Source organism: Schistocerca americana, chromosome 4 (assembly GCF_021461395.2).
Source record: "Schistocerca americana isolate TAMUIC-IGC-003095 chromosome 4, iqSchAmer2.1, whole genome shotgun sequence".
Lineage (NCBI taxonomy): Eukaryota > Metazoa > Arthropoda > Insecta > Orthoptera > Acrididae > Schistocerca > Schistocerca americana.
This window is the reverse complement of record NC_060122.1, coordinates 775,740,139-775,763,585: the sequence shown is the minus strand read 5'-3', so window position 1 is coordinate 775,763,585 and position 23,447 is coordinate 775,740,139. Positions and strand designations below refer to the sequence as shown.

Here is a 23,447-nt window from a genome sequence, read left to right as displayed (position 1 = left end):
AATTTATTTTTTCCAAACTGACAAATAATTTTTTACCATACCAAAATTTTGCCGTGTTATTGTTTTCTTCCCGAAATTCTGTAGAACTATTCGTGTTTTGAGCAGGGAAATCTAAAACTATTGCATATATATCAAGAACTGTGAAAAAAATTTATATTTATCGTAAAAGGGGTTCAAACTTCACGGGAAATGCTCATAAGCATTCCTTAATAATGGCAGTTACTACGTAAACAATTACCTGCACAGAATATGTTACTAGTTTTTTCGATAGAACTCTTACAATGCTATCCAGAGCATACGAACAGACATAATTTTTCTTTTTTTTAGTAAGAGTGCCCCACAATTAATCAATTACCATACAAACTATTACAACCACAAAAAATGTTATTATGATTATAGATAGAAGTCTTGACGTGTTAACCAGAACTGTTCATCAAAACTGTTGAACGAATTTACTTTTTCTGTGGAGAAAGTGGGTCTAACATCAAAGCAGTTACCGTATAAACTATCATCGCCACAAAAAGATGTTATTAGGATTTTCGATAGAGCTCTGGGTGTTCTGTTCAGAACTGTTGTACGAATTTACTTTTTGCGAAAATTGACAAAGAATGTATTCGATACGAAAAATTTTTCGAGTATTGTTGTTTTTTTCGCTGAATTATGCAGGACTATTCAAATTTTGTACAAATAACTCTAGAACTATGACATGTCTATCAAGAACTCTGAAAATATATATATATATTTCTGAAGAAAAGGATTCCAACTTCACAGTAAGTGAAGAGGTTCCCTAATTAAATTGCAATTATATCGTAACGTGTTAGCTGCACAAAAAATTGTAATTAGGATATTCTATAGAACTATTGGGGTTCTGTTCAGAACTGCCCTCAGAACTGTTGTCCGAATTTACTTTTTGCGAAAATTAATAACGAATGTTTGCTATACGAAATTTTTTTCGAGTATTGTTGTTTTCTTCGTTAAATTCTGCAGAACTATTAAAATTTTGTACAAAGAACTCTAGAACTATGCCATATCTATCAAGAACTCTGAAAATAATATACATTTCTGAAAAAAAGGGTGCCAACTTCACAGTAAGTGAAAAGATTTTCTCCTTAAATTGCAATTATCTCGTAAACTATTAGCTGCACAAAAAATTGTTACTTGGGTTTTCGATAGAACTCTTGGAGTTATGTTCAGAACTGTGCTCAGAACTGTTGTACTTATTTACAATTTGCGAAAATTGACGAAGAATGTTTTCGATACGAAAATTTTTTCGAATATTGTTTTCGTCGCTAAATTCTGTAGAACTATTGAAATTTTGTACAAAGAACTCTAGAACTACGGCATATCTATCAATAAATCTGAAAAAAGTATACATTTGTGAAAAAAAGGGTGCCAACTTCACAGTAAGTGAAAAGTTTTTCTCCTTAAATTGCAATTATCTCGTAAACTAAGAGCTGCGCAAAAAAATGTTACTTGGGTTTTCGATAGAACTCTTGGAGTTCTGTTCAGAACTGTGCTCAGAACTGTTGTACTTATTTACAATTTGCAAAAATTGACAAAGAATATTTTCGATACGAAAATTTTTTCGAATATTGTTTTCGTCGCTAAATTCTGCAGAACTATTGAAATTTTGTACAAAGAACTCTAGAACTATGGCATATCTATCAAGAAATCTGAAAAAAGTATACATTTGTGAAAAAAAGGGTGCCAGCTTCACAGTAGGAGCTCTTATGGAATTCTTAATTAAGTTGCAATTACCTCTTAAACTATTACCTGCACAAAAAAATTTCACTAGGATTTTCGATAGAACTCTCCACGTGGTGTCCAGAACTGTCATCAGAACTGTTGTACGAATATATTTATATTTTCCGTAAAGAAAGTGTGTCCCACGGCACCGAAACAGAGGACGACCGAAGAAAGGCAGAAATACTGAATTCAGTGTTCCGAAACTGTTTCACTGCGGAAAATCGTAACACGGTCCCTGACTTCAGCCGTCGCACGGACGCCAAAATGGAAAATATTGAAATAAACGATATCGGAATTGAAAAACAACTGCTATCACTTAGTAGCGGAAAAGCATCCGGACCAGACGAGATACCCTTAAGATTCTACAGTGATTATGCTAAAGAACTTGCCCCCTTTCTATCAGCAATTTATCGTAGATCGCTGGAAGAACGTAAAGTACCTAGCGACTGGAAGAAAGCGCAGGTCGTTCCCATTTTCAAGAAGGGTCATAAATCAGATGCGAATAATTATAGGCCTATTTCGCTTACGTCAATCTGTTGTAGAATAATGGAACATGTTTTGTGTTCTCGTATTATGACGTTCTTAGATAATACAAATCTCCTTCATCATAACCAACATGGATTCCGCAAACAGAGATCATGTGAAACTCAGCTCGCCCTATTTGCCCAAGAAATTCACAGTGCCGTAGACACTGGCGAGCAGATTGATGCCGTATTCCTGGACTTCAGGAAGGCATTTGATACGGTTCCGCACTTACGTTTAGTGAAAAAAATACGAGCTTACGGAATATCGGACCAGGTTTGTGATTGGATTCAGGATTTCCTAGAAGAAAGAACACAACATGTCATTCTTAACGGTTCAAAATCTGCAGATGTAGAGGTAATTTCGGGAGTACCGCAGGGAAGCGTGATAGGACCTTTATTGTTTACAATATACATAAATGACTTAGTTGACAACATCGGTAGCTCCGTGAGGCTATTTGCAGATGACACGGTTGTCTACAAGAAAGTAGCAACATCAGAAGACTCGTACGTACTCCAGGAGGACCTGCAGAGGATTAATGCATGGTGCGAAAGCTGGCAGCTTTCCCTAAACGTAGATAAATGTAATATAATGCGCATACATAGGGGCAGAAATCCATTCCAGTACGATTATGCCATAGGTGGTAAATCATTGGAAGCGGTAACGACCGTAAAATACTTAGGAGTTACTATCCGGAGCGATCTGAAGTGGAATGATCACATAAAACAAATAGTGGGAAAAGCAGGCGCCAGGTTGAGATTCATAGGAAGAATTCTAAGAAAATGTGACTCATCGACGAAAGAAGTAGCTTACAAAACGCTTGTTCGTCCGATTCTTGAGTATTGCTCATCAGTATGGGACCCTTACCAGGTTGGATTAATAGAAGAGATAGACATGATCCAGCGAAAAGCAGCGCGATTCGTCATGGGGACATTTAGTCAGCGCGAGAGCGTTACGGAGATGCTGAACAAGCTCCAGTGGCAGACACTTCAAGAAAGGCGTTACGCAATACGGAGAGGTTTATTATCGAAATTACGAGAGAGCACATTCCGGGAAGAGATGGGCAACATATTACTACCGCCCACATATATCTCGCGTAATGATCACAACGAAAAGATCCGAGAAATTAGAGCAAATACGGAGACTTACAAGCAGTCGTTCTTTCCACGCACAATTCGTGAATGGAACAGGGAAGGGGGGATCAGATAGTGGTACAATAAGTACCCTCCGCCACACACCGTAAGGTGGCTCGCGGAGTATAGATGTAGATGTAGATGTAGATATTAAATCAATTGATCTTAAACCATTATCGCCATAGAAAAATGTTGTTGGGATTTTCGATAGAGCTCTTGGGGTTCTGTTCAGAACTGTCCTCAGAACTGTTGTACAAGTTTAATTTTTACGAAAATTGACAAAAAATGTTTTCGATACGAAAATTTTTTCGAATTTTGTTGTTTTCTTCGCTAAATTCTGCAGAACTATTGAAATTTTGTACAAAGAACTCTAGAACTATGCCATATCTATCAAGAACTCTGCAAAAAAGGTATATTTCTCGAAAAAGGGGTGCTAACTTCACACGACTCAGATTCACCGCCACCAAAAAAGTTTTGGGTAACCGCCAGTGCTGAAAAAATGATGTTGTCCATGTTCTGGGACAGCGAGGGCGTAATCCTTACCCATTGCGTTCCAAAGGGCACTACGGTAACAGGTGCATCCTACGAAAATGCTTTGAAGATCAAATTCCTTCCTGCACTGCAACAAAAATGTCCGGGAAGGGCTGCGCGTGTGCTGTTTCACCAAGAAAACGCACCCGCACAACGACTTACGTTACGCAGCAGTTTCTTCCTGATAACAACTTTGAAATGATTCCTCATGCTCCCTACTCAACTGACCTGGCTCCTAGTGACTTTTAGCTTTTTCCAACAATGAAAGACACTCTCCGTGGCCGCACATTCACCAGCCGTGCTGCTATTGCCTCAGCGATTTTCCAGTGGTGAAAACAGACTCCTAAAGAAGCCTTCGCCGCTGCCATGGAATCACGGCGTCAGCGCTGTGAAAAATGTGTACGTCTGCAGGGCGATTACGTCGAGCAGTAACGCCAGTTTCCTCGATTTCGGGTGAGTAGTTAATTTAGTTAATTAGAAAAAAAATCGGATGCCTTAGAACTTGAATACACCTCGTATGTCTAAACTGAAATGGATGTAATTTCATCTGCTGGTCGAAATATATCAGAAGCAACAGCAGCCTGCAGATGTACAGAACTGCTATGACGGCCACGACATCAGGATGGAGAGGGTTCCAGGTCGGGCTGTTTCTGCCCGCCCCTCCCACACTGTGTGGGCTATCAAAAAAGAATTATGTGATGAAATGGCCCTCAACCACATTTCCTCCGACTCAGAGTTGCAATATTAAAAGTTTTGGCTGGTTTCGTTGTCTAGTAGCTGGGATACATAGTTGCCGCATTACAGGCCAAATACTGCTGAGTCTACAGTATACGATAAGAATACACACATGAATCGAACGGTCGAAGGTTTCTATCACTCGGCAATTGCGAATTATGAATGTAACATATAAAATTATAAATGAAAGATTGCAATTAAATAAAATCTGCAGATGCTGTCTTAACGACTTTAAATGATGAGTACGATAGTGGTATATTTCTGTGAAACACTTATTGGTGTCGATGGTCCAGCAATTAAATAAAATATAAGTTGAATAGCAAGGAAACAATAGATTCCTGCTGCACGTAATTAGTTATGAACAACAACATAGCTCACGTGATATTCACTTCTAAACGCACACTACGTCTTCACTGTAGAAGCTACGGAAATCTCACAAGTCGGCACTCCGAAGTACACTCCTGGAAATGGAAAAAAGAACACATTGACACCGGTGTGTCAGACCCACCATACTTGCTCCGGACACTGCGGGAGGGCTGTACAAGCAATGATCACACGCACGGCACAGCGGACACACCAGGAACCACGGTGTTGGCCGTCGAATGGCGCTAGCTGCGCAGCATTTGTGCACCGCCGCCGTCAGTGTCAGCCAGTTTGCCGTGGCATACGGAGCTCCATCGCAGTCTTTAACACTGGTAGCATGCCGCGACAGCGTGGACGTGAACCGTATGTGCAGTTGACGGACTTTGAGCGAGGGCGTATAGTGGGCATGCGGGAGGACGTACCGCCGAATTGCTCAACACGTGGGGCGTGAGGTCTCCACAGTACATCGATGTTGTCGCCAGCGGTCGGCGGAAGGTGCACGTGCCCGTCGACCGGGGACCGGACCGCAGCGACGGACGGATGCACGCCAAGACCGTCGGATCCTACGCAGTGCCGTAGGGGACCGCACCGCCACTTCCCAGCAAATTAGGGACACTGTTGCTCCTGGGGTATCGGCGAGGACCATTCGCAACCGTCTCCATGAAGCTGGGCTACGGTCCCGCACACCGTTAGGCCGTCTTCCGCTCACGCCCCAACATTGTGCAGCCCGCCTCCAGTGGTGTCGCGACAGGCGTGAATGGAGGGACGAATAGAGACGTGTCGTCTTCAGCGATGAGAGTCGCTTCTGCCTTGGTGCCAATGATGGTCGTATGCGTGTTTGGCGCCGTGCAGGTGAGCGCCACAATCAGGACTGCATACGACCGATGCACACAGGGCCAACACCCGGCATCATGGTGTGGGGAGCGATCTCCTACACTGGCCGTACACCACTGGTGATCGTCGAGGGGACACTGAATAGTGCACGGTACATCCAAACCGTCATCGAACCCATCGTTCTACCATTCCTAGACCGGCAAGGGAACTTGCTGTTCCAACAGGACAATGCACGTACGCATGTATCCCGTGCCACCCAACGTGCTCTAGAAGGTGTAAGTCAACTACCCTGGCCAGCAAGATCTCCGGATCTGTCCCCCATTGAGCATGTTTGGGACTGGATGAAGCGTCGTCTCACGCGGTCTGCACGTCCAGCACGAACGCTGGTCCAATTGAGGCGCCAGGTGGAAATGGCATGGCAAGCCGTTCCACAGGACTACATCCAGCATCTCTACGATCGTCTCCATGGGAGAATAGCAGCCTGCATTGCTGCGAAAGGTGGATATACACTGTACTAGTGCCGACATTGTGCATGCTCTGTTGCCTGTGTCTATGTGCCTGTGGTTCTGTCAGTGTGATCATGTGATGTATCTGACCCCAGGAATGTGTCAATAAAGTTTCCCCTTCCTGGGACAATGAATTCACGGTGTTCTTATTTCAATTTCCAGGAGTGTATTTCTATCTCTCGCGACCACGCGCAAACCGCTCCACACTCAAAGTCTCTCTCGCGACCGTGCGTCTGTCGCCCGTACCGTCCCGGCACTTCCCCTGTCCAGTGCCGTCCTGTCCAGAACTGCGCTGTGTCCTCTCTCTCAAAGATTCTCCTCCCCCACTTCCATACAGTCTCACCCTTAATGAACGCTGTGACTGGCTAGAGCGCTCCCGCCATGTCTTACAGCGAATGCACACTCACATACATAAAACACATACGAAATACTGGATTTACATTTAAATACTTGAAATTAAATAAATATTCCTAGAGCTTGACATAAACACGCTCTAACACACATTATTAAATACATAAAGAATTAAACAAACACATATCAAAAGAAAAGAAGCAAAAAGTAGGCCAGGAGCCTATTGTCTCTGTACTTTCTAAAACACAGCAAATATTTAACCAATTTCTTCTTGAATAGTATATATCGGATATATACAAAGACATAGAGAAATAAATATATTTATAAGCATGCAGCTACCGTTTTTTCGTGTAACTGTGGAGTACTTATGACGTGACGCGATCGATAGTAATCGGCCACTTTGACCTCCAATAACTCATGTACTATTTAAGTTACATGCCCGTAATTCATACCAATTTAGGTTTACACTAATAGCTTTCTAAACACACGTAGATCGACGAAATCGGAAGAACCGTTTAGACTTTGGAAATTCGTTTCTGGGTGTTACTTGTATAATTTACCATCAGTTACTAAACTTTAAACTAATAAAGATATTGAAAATCTGATTACACCATCAGAATCGTCGTGCAATTAATCGTAATGTACATGTTTCTTTTTGAAGTATCATTATTCATCTGGCTACTATTAATTTCTATACGAACCGTGAAATATCTGCTATTAAGGTTTCACAAAGTCCGCCATCTTTGGCACTCCCGGCGTGTCACCTTCATTGTCACAAAGCACCGTCCTCGTCACAGTGGAATCCCCAGCCACGCGGCTGGCCCATGCGCTGGGGCCACCCCTCTCGCCTGGCTAACGTTTGGCACCACTTGTTTGCTGCCGGGCCCCGGCGTTGACGAGCGTCCAGTGCGGCCGCCCCAACTTAGAACATATTCAGGGCGCCACAATTGCGTTACAAGTGCCCCGTTCAGCCGCAGCCTGCCCTCACCGAGCATTCATACTAGAACAAGCCACGCCCGAGTGTGGCCGCTCGAACTAGTATCAGCTAGCAAAATCCCCAGACTGCAGATCTCAAGTTTAAAGAAAAACTCAAGATGTCAGTCATATTTCATACCCAGCAATGTATGCCTTAACGTGCAACAAACATAAAACCAGAGCAACTCCTATTTTTATTGCGAAAAAATTCGAAGTTTTGTGTGGAAGTTTTCTTAATTTCGAAATGTCACAGTAACTATTACGATTAGTGTAAAGATAAATGGTTCATCATGAAACTAACGAATTTGGCCGCAAGAGGTGGAAAAATCTTTTTTTTTCCCTAACAGTTCGTTTTAAATCGCTTGAGAAAGATCGCAGAGCAGCCAGTGGGTGGGTGACATTCACTCGCTTTATTTCTTTATATATCTGCCAGGTAACCATCATCGTCTGTGTGTACCTACAATGCCACGTGGGAAGTCAGCACGCACACTGCCGACTTTCTTTGTATTCTCATACTACCATTCGTTGTGTGACCTTGTCAAGGGACGAAACTGGGCCCATGTGAAGACACACTTCTTCATGAGGACTTACAGTCAACAGATGTAACATAGGTTTGCCTCCGATTAGTCCAACTGGGACCATATCAGAAATTACCCGGACGACCTGCGCCTCGCCTTCCTTGTTCCTACCAATCAAGAAAGGATTGATGAATTAGCAATAACATTCTACGGGAACAAAATAAATTATTCAGCGGCTGTTATTGTACTTGAAGAACTCTGGTATTATAAGCCAAATCTTAATGATTTAATTCGGCAATTCAGGGATGCATATAGAGAGTTTGATTTTATGCCAAATGGAATAAGGTGTGCACATAGGTACTACGATTTTAGACAGGGCCTTTGTGGTATAACTACTAGAGCCTCAATATATAAAACCTCAAAAGTCATACCTCATAATTAATAGTGAAAACAAAGTGAAACTATACCATGATACAAGCAAAAATATTTCAGTGAACATTGTATGGAAAAGAGCTGTTTGCGAGATCATTGTGCATGTGTGGTTATAAGCCACAACAGACTTCAATGTGAAATATTGTTCTGGTTATTATAAATATATTTGAACTATACACTCATACATGTTTCAGGAGATACTGTAAGTCTCGACCTCGTGTTTGGAGGCAATACTTCAGTTGTCTCTGCAAGGTGATATGGCTCCTTTCAGATACCACCGTACCATTCACAAGACTACAATCCGCTGCTCCAATTCTCCAAACTAACCAACAAGAGTACTGTAGTACTGTACACTTCTCTTTTAAGATAATTCCAAACATAAAAGTCCTGAGGATTGAGCGCAGGTGGTCTTGGGGGCTAAGGTACAGGCCTTGGTCGACCTCTCCATCTTCCAACAGACTCGCTCTTAAGATGTTGCCTTACATCAATAGCAAAATGTACCCGCTTCCCATCATGTACATCGTGATTCACGTGCCCCTACCTATCGGTTTTTAGGCAACCCACAACTCCTTCACAATCCATGGCGAGATTTTCAGATTCTCTTCCTCGCTATGTGGCAACGGCCTTGCCGCAGTGGATACACCGGTTCCCGTGAGAACACCGAAGTTAAGCGCTGTCGATCGTGGTCGCACTTGGATGGGTGACCATCCAGGCCGCCATGCGCTGTTGCCATTTTTCGGGGTGCACTCAGCCTCGTGATGCCAATTGAGGAGCTACCCGACCGAAATGTAGCGGCTTCGGTCAAGAATATCATCATAACGACCGGGAGAGCGGTGTGCTGACCCCACGCCCACCTATCCGCATCCTCCATTGAGGATGACCCGGCGGTCGGATGGTCCCGGTAGGCCACTCGTGGCCTGAAGACGGAGTGAGTGCTTCCTCGCTATGTGTAAACTATTAATCCTACAGAAAAATGACCTTTTTGTAGCAAATTTAATGCAGTTAAATTTTGTACATTTTGTAGGTTTTCGATGGGGGCCACAGTTTTCGAGTTCTTCAAGAAAAACAAATGTGAAGGTCAGTTTTTTACATTTTTCTTGAATAATTCGAAGACAAAGCCTCTAGCGGAAAAGTATCACAGTACAAAATTTAATCACATTAAATTTCCTACAAAAATATGCCGTTCATCTGTTCCGTAGGACTAATAGTTTGCGCACAGAGAGTGAGAGAATTTAAAAACCTTGTACTTGATATTTGAAGGCATTGCGGTTTGCATAAAACCTATAACTTGGGGTAGCTGAATCAACCTGTATGTACCACATTCCCAACCACGAGAGGTGGGTAAGATCTGAGCCCAGTTACCTTAGGGGAAAAATTACAGTTCAGATTCATTTGCACTTACTGGGACAAAATTTCACACAGAAGTCAATGGCGGCTTGTAACGACACATTGGCAATTATCTTGCCAACTGCTCGTCGCGGACTCGTATTTACTCGAACGTTTTTGCTTCTATATTTTTATCTGCGTCAGTTTACGCTATTCATTACGATAAATTGCACACAAGTTTATAGACGAATGGAAAAACTAGTAGAAGCCGACCTCGGGGAAGATCAGTTTGGATTCCGTAGAAATACTGGAACACGTGAGGCAATACTGACAGTACGACTTATCTTAGAAGAAAGATTAAGGAAAGGCAAACCTACGTTTCTAGCATTTATAGACTTAGAGAAAGCTTTTGACAATGTTGACTGGAATACTCTCTCTCAAATTCTAAAGGTGGCAGGAGTAAAATACAGGGAGCGAAAGGCTATTTACAATATGTACAGAAACCAGATGGCAGTTATAAGAGTCGAGGGACATGAAAGGGAAGCAGTGGTTGGGAAGGGAGGAAGACAGGGTTGTAGCCTCTCCCCGATGTTATTCAACTGTATATTGAGCAAGCAGTAAAGGAAACAAAAGAAAAATTCGGAGTAGGTATTAAAATCCATGGAGAAGAAATAAAAACTTTGAGGTTCGCCGATGACATTGTAATTCTGTCAGAGACAGCAAAGGACTTGGAAGAGCAGTTGAATGGAATGGACAGTGTCTTGAGAGGAGTATATAAGATGAACATCAACAAAAGCAAAACGAGTATAATGGAATGTAGCCGAATTAAGTCGGGTGATGCTGAGGGAATTAGATTAGGAAATGAGACACTTAAAGTAGTAAAGGAGTTTTGCTATTTTGGGAGCAAAATAACTGATAATGGTCGAAGTAGAGAGGATATCAAATGTAGACTGGCAATGGCAAGGAAAGCGTTTCTGAAAAAGAGAAATTTGTTAACATCGAGTATAGATTTAAGTGTCAGGAAGTCGTTTCTGAAAGTATTTGTATGGAGTGTAGTCATGTATGGAAGTGAAATATGGACGATAAATAGTTTAGACAAGAAGAGAATAGAAGCTTTCGAAATGTGGTGCTACAGAAGAATGCTGAAGATTAGATGGGTAGATCACATAACTAATGAGGAAGTATTGAATAGGATTGCGGAGAAGAGAAGTTTGTGGCACAACTTGACCAGAAGAAGGGATCGGTTGGTAGGACATGTTCTGAGGCATCAAGGGATCACCAATTTAGTATTGGAGGGCAGCGTGGAGGGTAAAAATCGTAGAGGGAGACCAAGAGATGAATACACTAAGCAGATTCAGAAGGATGTAGGTTGCAGTAGGTACTGGGAGATGAAGAAGCTTGCACAGGATAGAGTACCATGGAGAGCTGCATCAAACCAGTCTCAGAACTGAGGACCACAACAACAACACACAAGTTGCACACAGCACCTGTTGACCTGTTGTGGTTCGTTAACGTTGCTCTGAGGCTTTAAATCGAATTGGGGAAAGAAGAGATTCGTACACAGCTTGACTAAAAGAAGGGTTCCGTTGACATATAACAGTATCGTTAATTTCAAATGATAGCAAATGTGTGTGTGTGTGTGTGGGGGGGGGGGGGGGGGGGGGGGGGGAAGGGGGGGATTGTGGAGGAGAACGAAGGCCTGAATATAGTGAATGGATTTAAACGGATGTAGGTAGTAGTAGTTGTGCAGAGATGAAAGCGCTTGCACATAATATACCAGTACGGAGAGCTACATCAAACCAGTCATCTGACTGTAGGCCACAACAACAAATACGAGGGTGAATCAAATAAAAACCTTAAATTTGTAATAACAAATAGAAATTTCGCACCGTTATCCTGTAAGTTGATAAGCGTGCTACAAACAGCGGGCAGAATGGCCTGTGGGTGGCAGCATAGTGCAGATGCACACATACCGTCGCAGTATCAGTATAAAGATAGCCGCCCCACTTGCTACTTGCACCAGGGAAGAACAGCGTTCTGTTATTCGGTTTTTGCGTAGTGAAGGTGTGAAACCTATTGAAATTCATCGACGACTGAAGGTTCAGTTCGGCGATGCATGTTTGTCACAGCAGTGAGTCTACGAATGGAGTAGAAAGTTCGCAAATGGTGTGACTTCAGTGGAAGATGCTCCTCGCCCAGGTCAGGCACAACGAGTTGTCACTCCACAGAACATTGCAGCAGTTGAAGCCATAGTGAAGGAAAACCGCCGAGTGACACTGAATGACACTGCAGCATGTATACAGATTAGTCATGGATCAACACACCACAGTGCATGATGTGCTCCAGTTTCACAAAGTGTCTGCAAGATGGGTGCCACGGCAGCTGACTCCTGAAATGAGAGAACGAAGTGTTGATGCTTGTGAAGAACTTCTTCGGCGCTTTGGACGGGAAGGTGATGGCTTCCTTGCAAGAATCGTTACTGGGGACGAAACCTGGGTTCACTGCCATCAACCGTAAACGAAGAGGGCGAGCAAGGAATAGCGCCATTCCTCATCACCAAAACCAAAGAAGTTTAGAACAGAACCATCAGCAGGGAAGATTATGGTGACTCTCTTTTGGGACGAAAAAGGCGTCATTTTGGAGCATTACATGCCTAGACGGACCACTGTCACCAGTGCATCGTACACAGATCTCCTAAAAAATCATGTGCGGCCTGCAATCAAGTCAAAGCGACGTGGATTGCTGTCAGCAGGTGTCCTTTTGCAACACGACAATGCAAGGCCCCTCACTGCCCGTACAACACTTGCAACAATCACAGACCTGCATTTTGAGTGCCTTCCTCATCCACCATCCTCACCAGACCTTGCCCCAAGTGATTTACACATATCTGGATCACTCAAAGACGCAATGGGAGGAAATAAGTTCCGTTCTGATGAAGAGGTACACCACGCGGGGCATGAGTGGTTGGGCGAACTACCAAAAGAATATTTTTCTACAGGAATTTATGCACTTCGTAAGCACTGGAGGACTTTCGTTGAGCGTGGGGGACATTATGTTGAAGAGTCGTACAGCTTTGTACCACTTCTGCACAATAAATAATATTTAAGGTTTTCATTCGACTCACCCTCGTATAACATTTATCTTCTTGTGTTGGTCTTTCCACCTTGCAAATCTCCTGTTCTCCACATAATTATTATGAATGTAATGAAAGAATATGATAATTTGTTGAATGAGAGAACGTTCAGTTGTAATTTGTAGAGGTTATGTGTGTGGAACGTAGTGGGTCGGAGGTAATACAACCAGCACGCAGTTTTCTTCTAATTCAGCATTCTATATTCCAGATCGAGAGCCTGCTGACGACCTTGGCGTTCTATCCCCATGGCAGGTGTAATTCAAAATTAGATTTTTCATCTGGTTAGCAGTTACACTTGAATGCCATAAACACCTATCACGCTGTTATCGTGTATAATGAGTAAGTGGCAAAACACCAGCTCGACACATACTTCACTTATCAATTCACTTGCGTCTTTTTCTTTTATTCATCATGCCAGCGGATTACGTACACCGCTAAACATTCACTGACTCCATCTCTAGTGTGGGAGTCATTAAATCGTAGGGGAGAGATGTCAGTTACGATCATCAGCTTTGTTTCAAATACTACACTCTAAGACAAAGAAAAGTTATGTGCCACGAAAGAATTATCTGACTTGAAACGAAATTCGCTAGACGTGATGTTCATGTCCAGACACGTCTTCAGCCTGGAAGCTCATTGCTTAGAGTGGAACAGTCATCAATGACTATTGCCCGCCATACAACCCGACAACCAGGCGCGATGGTCTGGGATGCCATTTATTTTCTTACTGTTATACGTGGCACCCTTATAGCACCGCGGTACGTCGACGATATTCTACGCCGTGTTTTGTTGTGATTCATGGCCAGCCATCCAGGGCCTACATTTCAGCAAGATAGTGCCCGACCACACACGGCGAGAGTCTCTACTGCTGCCTTCGTGCTTGCTAAACTCCACATTGGCCAGCAAGCTCGTCAAAACTCTCCCCAATTGAGAACGTTTGAAGCATTCTGGGCAGTTCTCTCCAACCAGCTCGGGGTTTTGACGATGTAAGGCGCCAGTTGGACAGAATTTGGCACGATATGCCTCAGGAGGACATCCAACAACTCTATCAATCAGTGCTGCGCTGAATAACTGCTTCTATAAGGGCTAGAGCTGGACTAACTCGTTACTGACTTGCTCGATTTATAAATCTCTTTGTCTTGAATAAATCATTCAATTTTTCAGAAATTGTAATTATTTGCTTGTCTTTGCATTTACGTCACATCTACGGATTCCATCAGTGTTTTATTATTATTATTTCTTTACTTTCTCAGACGTTAAGTCTGGTTAAAAATGGAAAGTGACGCGGACCTTGATCAAGCGTCACTTCCTTTTAACTGTATGGTATGTGTTATATTGCATTTAGGAACTTTCGGGTAATTGAACATGTATCAATAATTACAGATTTCTGTAGTTGTACATATAAGTTTGGATGTAGCTGTATTGCATTGAGGTACTGGTGGATATTGTGTGGTATGACTCCTGTAGTTGATAGTGTAATTGGTATAATGTCAACTTTATCCTGATGCCACATGTCCTTGACTTCCTCAGTCAGTTGGATGTATTTTTCAATTTTTTCTCCTGTTTTCTTTTGTATATTTGTTGTATTGGGTATGGATATTTCGATTAGTTGTGTTAATTTCTTCTTTTTATTGGTGAGTATGATGTCAGGTTTGTTATGTGGTGTTGTTTTATCTGTTATAATGGTTCTGTTCCAGTATAATTTGAATTCATCATTCTCCAGTACACTTTGTGGTGCATACTTGTATGTGGGAACGTGTTGTTTTATAAGTTTATGTTGTAAGGCAAGCTGTTGATGTATTATTTTTGCTACATTGTCATGTCTTCTGGGGTATTCTGTATTTGCTAGTATTGTACATCCGCTTGTGATGTGATCTACTGTTTCTATTTGTTGTTTGCAAAGTCTGCATTTATCTGTTGTGGTATTGGGATCTTTAATAATATGCTTGCTGTAATATGTGGTGTTTATTGTTTGATCCTGTATTGCAATCATGAATCCTTCCGTCTCACTGTACATATTGCCTTTTCTTAGCCATGTGTTGGATGCATCTTGATCGATGTTTTTTTTTTTTTTTTTTTTTTTTGTGGTTTTCGGGCGCACAACTTCAATGGTCATTAGCGCCCTGACTACTCTAAGAATGCACCGCGAGGCACAAGTTGACCACAACAACTAAAAGGGAAAACACAATAAAAGACAGACTGACAGGCATAGGATTAAAAAACATCATCAAATGTCCTTAGCGAGGTGTGTCAAATTGGTAAAACAAAGAACACGAGCAGCTGCTCGTGGGTCATCCGCTAAAATGGCATCGAAAGTATTAGGCAGGTTAAGATCGAGGCGCAGTGTGTTAAGATCAGGACAGGACATTAAAATGTGTCTAACCGTCAGCAAGTGCCCACATGGGCAGAACGGCGCCGGCGCAGCCGTCAGCAGATGGCGATGGCTGAACCGGCAGTGTCCAATTCTTAACCTTGCTAAAACGACCTCCTCCCGCCGAGAAGGGCGTGAGGAGGACGTCCAAGCCACGGGAAGAGGTTTTAAGGCCCGAAGCTTGTTGTCGGTAAGTGCAGCCCAATCGGCATGCCACAGCGACACAACGCGCCGACAAATGACCCTGCTAAAATCGGACGAAGGGACACAACAAGAAGCTGTCCGAGGCTGGAGGACCGCAGCCTTGGCCGCGGCATCTGCAGCTTCGTTCCCAGGGATACCGACATGGCCAGGAACCCACATAAAGCTAACCGGCGTACCGACGTCCACCAGCTGCTGAAGAGAGCGTTGGATCCGGTGTACGAAAGGGTGAACCGGGTACGGATCACTGAGGCTCTGGATGGCGCTCAGGGAATCTGAGCAGATGACATAAGCAGAATGTCGGTGGCGGCAGATGTAAAGAACAGCCTGGTAGAGGGCAAAGAGCTCAGCTGTGAAGACCGAACAATGGCCATGGAGCCGGTATTGGAAACTTTGTGCCCCGACAATAAAGGAACACCCGACCCCGTCATTGGTCTTAGAGCCATCTGTATAAATGAAAGTCATGTTTTTGAACTTCGAACGAAGTTCCAAAAAACGGGAGTGGTAGACCGAACCGGGGGTGACCTCTTTTGGGAGCGAGCTGAGGTCGAGGTGAACGCGGACCTGAGCTTGGAGCCAAGGTGGCGTGCGGCTCTCGCCCACTCGAAAGGTTGCAGGGAGTGAAAAATGAAGGTGTTGAAGGAGGCGACGAAAGCGAACTCCAGGGGGTAGCAAGGCAGAGACATACAACCCGTATTGAAGGTCAAGAGAGTCGTCAAAAAAGGAACGATAAGACGGATGGTCGGGCATTGACAGTAGCCGACAGGCATACCGACAAAGCAGTATATCGCGCCGGTAGGTGAGTGGCAATTCGCCAGCGTCAGCATGAAGACTCTCTACGGGACTGGTATAAAATGCTCCGATCGCAAGTCGTAAACCCCGATGTTGTATGGAGTTGAGGCGGCGTAAGATGGATGGCCGTGCAGAGGAGTATACGAAGCTCCCATAATCCAGCTTGGAGCGGACGATCGACCGATATAGACGAAGTAGAACGGTTCGATCCGCTCCCCACGACAGACCACTGAGAACACAGAGGACATTTAAAGAACGGGTACAACGGGCGGCCAAATATGACACATGTGGAGACCAGCTAAGTTTCCTGTCAAATGTAAGGCCTAAAAATTTGGTTGTCTCCACGATTGGGAGAGCAACGGGACCGAGTCGTAAGGACGGTGGGAGAAACTCTTTGTAGCGCCAGAAGTTAATACAGACCGTCTTCTCGGCAGAAAAACGGAAGCCATTGGCGACACTCCAGGAGTAAAGACGGTCAAGAGAACGCTGAAGACAGCGCTCCAGGACACGTGCACACTGCGCGCTGCAGTAGATGGTAAAATCGTCCACGAAAAGGGAGCCTGATACATCAGCTGGGAGGCAATCCATTATTGGATTGATCGCGATGGCGAAGAGAGCGACGCTCAAAACTGAGCCCTGTGGCACCCCATTCTCCTGGCGAAAGGTGTCGGACAGGACAGAACCCACACGTACCCGAAACTGTCGATCCATTAAAAAGGAATGAATAAAAAGAGGGAGGCGACCGCGAAAGCCCCATGTATGCATGGTGCGGAGAATGCCCGCCCTCCAACAGGTGTCGTAAGCCTTCTCCAAATCAAAGAACACAGCCGCGGTCGGGCGCTTCCGCAAGAAGTTATTCATAATGAAGGTCGACAAGGTAACCAGATGGTCAACAGCAGAGCGGCGCCTACGAAATCCACATTGTACATTGGTAAGTAGGCGTCGAGACTCGAGCAGCCAAACCAATCGAGAGTTAACCATTCGCTCCATCACTTTACAGACACAGCTGGTAAGCGAGATAGGTCGATAACTGGAAGGCAAGTGCTTGTCCTTCCCCGGCTTAGGAATCGGGACAACAATAGACTCGCGCCAGCATGAGGGAACATGTCCCTCAATCCAGATGCGATTGTATGTACGAAGAAGAAAACCTTTACCCGCAGGAGAAAGGTTCTTCAGCATCTGAATATGAATAGAATCAGGCCCTGGAGCGGAGGACCGTGATCGGCCAAGTGCGGTTTCGAGTTCCCGCATGGTGAATGGGGCATTATAACTTTCACAATTCGAGGAGCGGAAGTCAGGTGGCCTAGCCTCCTCTGCCTGTTTGCGGGGGAGGAAGGCAGGGTGGTAATGAGCGGAGCTCGAAACCTCGGCGAAAAAGCGGCCGAAGGCATTGGAGACAGCCTCAGGGGTCACAAGGACTTCATTCGCGACCTTCAAGCCAGAAACTGGGGAGTGGACCTTAGTGCCAGATAGCCGGCGCAGGCTACCCCAGACAACAGAAGAAGGAGTAGAACTGTTGAAGGTGCTTGTGAAAGCAGCCCAGCTGGCTTTCTTGCTTTCTTTAATAATACGACGACACTGAGCACGTAATCGTTTATAATTAATACAATTCGCCACTGTAGGGTGGCGCTTAAAGGTGCGTAAAGCACGTCGACGAGCACGTAAAGCGTCTCTACATGCTGCGGTCCACCAGGGGACCGGTACGCGACGTGGAGAAGAAGTAGGGTGAGGGATGGAATATTCAGCAGCAGCGAGAATGACTTCCGTGAGGTGTGCGACCTGACGATCGCAGCTTGTGAAGGTTTGATCCTGAAAGGTAGCCCTGGAAGAGAAGAGCTCCCAGTCTGCCTTGGAGATGGTCCAACGAGAGGAGCACGGAGAGGGAGTATGCTGCAGGAGATGGATAACACACGGGAAGTGGTCGCTCGAATATGTATCAGAAAGTGCATACCACTCAAACCGGCGTGCAAGTTGGGGAGTACATATAGAGAGGTCTAAATGGGAATAGGTGTGAGATGTGTCCGAAAGAAAAGTAGGGGCGCCAGTATTGAGGCAGACAAGATCGAGCTGGTTGAAAAGGTCTGCTAACAAGGAGCCCCTCGGGCAGGATGCTGGAGAGCCCCAAAGGGGATGGTGGGCATTGAAGTCTCCAGTTAACAAAAATGGTGCAGGTAGCTGAGCAATAAGTTGCATCACGTCTGCCCTGGTAACGGCAGACGACGATGGAGTGTAAACGGTACAAAAGGAAAACGTAAAAGTGGGGAGAGTAATGCGGATGGCAACTGCCTGCAGGCCGGTGTGCAACGTGATGGGATCGTAGTAAATATCATCCCGGACCAGCAACATAACCCCTCCATGAGCTGGGATACCTACCACAGGGGGTAGGTCAAAACGCACAGAGGTGTAGTGTGCCAAGGCAATTTGATCGCAGGGGCGTAGCTTCGTTTCCTGGAGGGCTACGACAAGCGGACGGTGCAAGCGGAGCAGCAACTTCAAGTCCTCTCGGTTGGAGCGAATGCTGCGAATATTCCAGTGAATAAGTGCCATCGTAAGAAAAGAAAGATGAGAGAAGTGGTCACCTCGAAGGCCGCTTAGGGCCTGGCTTCGAGTGAGCACTGCCGCCGCTATCAGTAGGCGGACAGTCATCGTCCATTGGGTCTATAGGATCATCGGCCATCTCGGGAGGATGGTCGGGAGGGGGAGCTTGCTCCGCCAGTGAACGGCCAGATGTACGGCGACCAGCGGTGCGGCCAGGCGAAACGGATGACGGCCTGGGGCGGCAGCCGCTGGGTGGCGCAAGAGAAGAAATGCGCCGTGGCGGGGAAGGAGAACTGTGCTTCCTATGCGCCTTTTTGGAAGGACGTGTAGTGGAAGTACCGGTAGAAGGCTGTGAGGTCGAGGTACGGAGGAAGTCTGCACGGGATGGTTCCTTCTTGAAGGCCCGTGCATCTGACTTCGGTGTCTTCGTTTTAGCAGAAGCTGAAGAAGGTGCTGGTGTCTGTGGGGTGATGGGAGGAAGAGGAGACGTCGACCGCGCGATCTTAGCACTGGCCGAACGGACGACCGTGGTGCTGAAGGTCAGATCGCATGTCTGGATTGCTACCTCCCGGGTAGTCCGAGGAGAGGCGAGGATAGTACTGTATTTCCCCGCTGGGAGCAGCGTGGGCTTCCTACTAGCCAATAGCTTGCGAGCAGCCGAGGTGGACACTTTCTCTTTGACCCGAATTTCCTGGATACAGCGTTCTTCCTTATAGACAGGACAGTCGCGGGAGGATGCTGCATGGTCACCCTGACAGTTCACACAATGAGGAGACGGAGGTGGACAGTCACCCTCATGGGCATCCCTGCCACAGGTGACACATTTAGCCGCATTGGAACAAGACTGTCGAGTGTGATTGAAACGCTGACACTGGTAGCAGCGCGTAGGTGTCGGGATATAGGGGCGAACAGAAATAACCTCGTAGCCCGCCTTGATGCGCGATGGCAGCTTAACACTATCGAAGGTCAAGAAAATTGTCCGGGTCGGTACAAGGTCATTGTTGACCTTTTTCATGACCCTATGGACAGCCGTCACGCCCTGCTCAGCGAGGAATGATTGAAGCTCCTCGTCAGTCAATCCGTCGAGGGAGCCAGTATAGACCACACCACGAGACGAATTCAAAGTTCGGTGGGCCTCCACCCGGACAGGGAACGTGTACAGGAGGGTGGCCCGAAGCAGTTTTTGTGCCTGAAAGGCATTCTCAGTTTCCAGTAATAAGGTGCCGTTACGCAACCTGGTACAGGATTTGACAGATCCGGCTATGGCATCTACGCCCTTCTGAATAACGAAAGGGTTGACAGAGGAAAAATCCTTTCCGTCCTCAGTTCGAGAAACTACGAGGAACTGTGGGGCAGGCGGTAGTACTTTTGTCACTGTTGGCTGGTCACGTTTCCGTTTTTGGGTCGAAGTCGAAAGAGATGGAGTAGAATCCATTGCGGAGGAATCCCCCATGATTGCCAGCGTCTCCGATGGCGCGCTCCTTCCTTGTGGGGACCCTCTCAGAGGGCACTCCCGCCTTAGGTGAATGTTTACACCTCAGGTCACACCTCCCGAGAAACAGACGGAGGGACCAATCGGCATGGTCAGAAGGTATCAGCTCAGGCAATCACCCCTCCCCGGGCCTGGCCTTTACCAGGGGGTACGCGCGTGCCTTACATGTCTACCCAGGGCGGGGACTTACGCGTTACCCCGTCACCGGCTACGCGTGCGAACGCGTGGGTCGGCCTTCAGGCACGCACAGGGAGGAAGGAAGAGGAGGAAAAAGAAGAGAGAGAGGGAGAAAGAGGACAGACTGTCTCAAACGCCGAGGCGGAGACCAGAGAAGGCAAGGAGAAGAAGGCAATGAGAAAGCAAGGGGAAGAAGGCAATAAGAAGGCAAGGAGAAGAAGGCAATGAGAAGGCAAGGAGAAAAAGGCAATGAGAAGGCAAGGAGAAAAAGGCAATGAGAAGGCAAGGAGAAGGCAAGGGAAAGAGTAAGGAAGACAGTGAGGTGGAGAAGAGCAAAGAAAGGAACCAACAAAAGGAAGGAAGAAACGAGAAGTGAAAAAACCAAAAGGACCACGATGATAGGTCGTGGAACCGTCCGTCTCCGGACGCAGGCGCGAACTACCCCCGTGAGGGGGATGGACTCCTTTTAGTCGCCTCTTACGACAGGCAGGAATACCGCGGGCCTATTCTAATCCCCGGACCCGCAGGGGGGTTGATCGATGTGTGGTTGTGTTAGATGATACGGGTGCTTGCCATGTAGTGTTTTCTTTTTCCAATTTACTTTCTTCGTATCTGTTGATGTTATGTGATCTAAAGGGTTGTAGAGGTGGTTATGAAATTGCAGTGGTGTAGCCGATGTATTTATATGAGTGATTGCTTTGTGTATTTTGCTAGTTTCTGCTCGTTCTAGAAAGAATTTTCTTAAATTGTCTACCTGTCCATAATGTAAGTTTTTTATATCGTTAAACCCCCTTCCTCCTTCCTTTCTGCTTCATGTGAACCTTTCAGTTGCTGAATGTATGTGATGTATTCTATATTTGTGGCAGTGTGATCGTGTAAGTGTATTGAGTGCTTCTAGGTCTGTGTTACTCCATTTCACTACTCCAAATGAGTAGGTCAATATTGGTATAGCAAAAGTATTTATAGCTTTTGTCTTGTTTCTTGCTGTCAATTCTGTTTTCAGTATTTTTATTAGTCTTTGTCTATATTTTTTTTAGTTCTTCTTTAATATTTGTATTATCTATTCCTATTTTTGTCTGTATCCTAGATATTTATAGGCATCTGTTTTTTCCATCGCTTCTATGCAGTTGCTATGGTTATCCAATATGTAATCTTCTTGTTTAGTGTGTTTTCCCTTGACAATGCTATTTTTCTTACATTTGTCTGTTCCAAAAGCCATATTTATATCATTGCAGAATATTTCTGTTATCTTTAGTAATTGGTTGAGTTGTTGATTTGTTGCTGCCAGTAGTTTTAGATCATCCATGTATAGCAAATGTGTGATTTTGTGTGGGTATGTTCCAGTAATATTGTATCCATAATTTGTATTATTTAGCATGTTGGATAGTGGGTTCAGAGCAAGGCAGAACCAGAAAGGACTTAATGAGTCTCCTTGGTATATTCCATGCTTAATCTGTATTGGCTGTGATGTGATATTATTTGAATTTGTTTGCATATTAAGTATGGTTTTCCAATTTTTCATTACTATGTTTAGGAACTGTATCAATTTAGGATCTACTTTGTATATTTCCAATATTTGTAGTAACCATGAGTGGGGTATACTATCAAAAGCTTTTTGGTAATCAATGTATGCGTAGTGCAGCGACCTTTGTTTAGTTTTAGCTTGATATGTCACCTCTGCATCTATTATCAGTTGCTCTTTACATCCTCGTGCTCCTTTGCAACAGCCTTTTTGTTCTTCATTTATAATTTTGTTCTGTGTTGTATGTGTCATTAATTTCTGTGTAATGACTGAAGTTAATATTTTGTATATTGTTGGTAGGCATGTTATGGGGCGATATTTAGCTGGGTTTGCTGTGTCTGCTTGATCTTTAGGATTCAGATTAGTGTAAGTGTATCAGGAAATGTGTATGGGTCTGCAATGTAACTGTTAAGTAATTGGGTTAGATGTGAATGTGTTGAGGTGAACTTCTTTAGCCAGAAATTTGCTATTTTATCTTTTCCAGGGGCTTTCCAGTTGTGAGTAGAATTAATTGCTTGGGTGACTTCATGTTGCAAAATTATCACTTCAGGCATTTGTGGTATCATCTTGTATGTGTCTGTTTCTGCTTGTATCCACCGTGCATACCTGTTATGTTGTACCGGGTTTGACGACATGTTCCTCCAGAAGTGTTCCATGTCTGTTATGTTTGGTGGATTGTCTATTTTAATGTGTGTGTTATCTATTGTCTGGTAAAATTATTATTATTATTTGCGTAGGACGTAGGGGTCTAACACAAGTTCAAATGGCTCTGAGCACTATGGGACTCAACTGCTGTGGTCATAAGTCCCCTAGAACTTAGAACTACTTAAACCTAACTAACCTAAGGACAGCACACAACACCCAGCCATCACGAGGCAGAGAAAATCCCTGACCCCGCCGGGAATCGAACCCGGGAACCCGGGCGTGGGAAGCGAGAACGCTACCGCACGACCACGCGATGCGGGCCCTAACACGAGTCAAATCTCGTTTATGTAGGGTCCGGCTGGCGCCTTGTAGTCCAGCTACACGCCACACAACAGAGGATTGCGTGTTGCCGCTAAGTCAAGGCACCTGCAACTCAATCTCAGGTCAGCCTGCCTGCAACAAGCGCCACATGTGCCCAATGCAGCTGAAGAGCTGACACTAGTTTGGCTCTGCGAGCAATGTAAGACTACTGCCACTGCTTATATTCCGCCGCCGGGCGGCCTTATAGGACAGTGGCCAACATCTCACCAGCTAGTGTGATTTC

The 23,447-nt window shown here is 45.0% G+C and overlaps 1 protein-coding gene and 1 pseudogene across 1 annotated transcript in view; one reads left to right on the top strand and one right to left on the bottom strand.

The window, feature by feature from the left end:
* The window catches only part of LOC124613233 (cilia- and flagella-associated protein 36), a 148,926-nt gene that overhangs the window by 54,921 nt on the left and 70,558 nt on the right, over positions 1-23,447 (bottom strand). The gene's annotated exons all lie outside the window — the stretch shown is intronic.
* Positions 9,262-9,378, top strand: LOC124614673 (annotated as a pseudogene).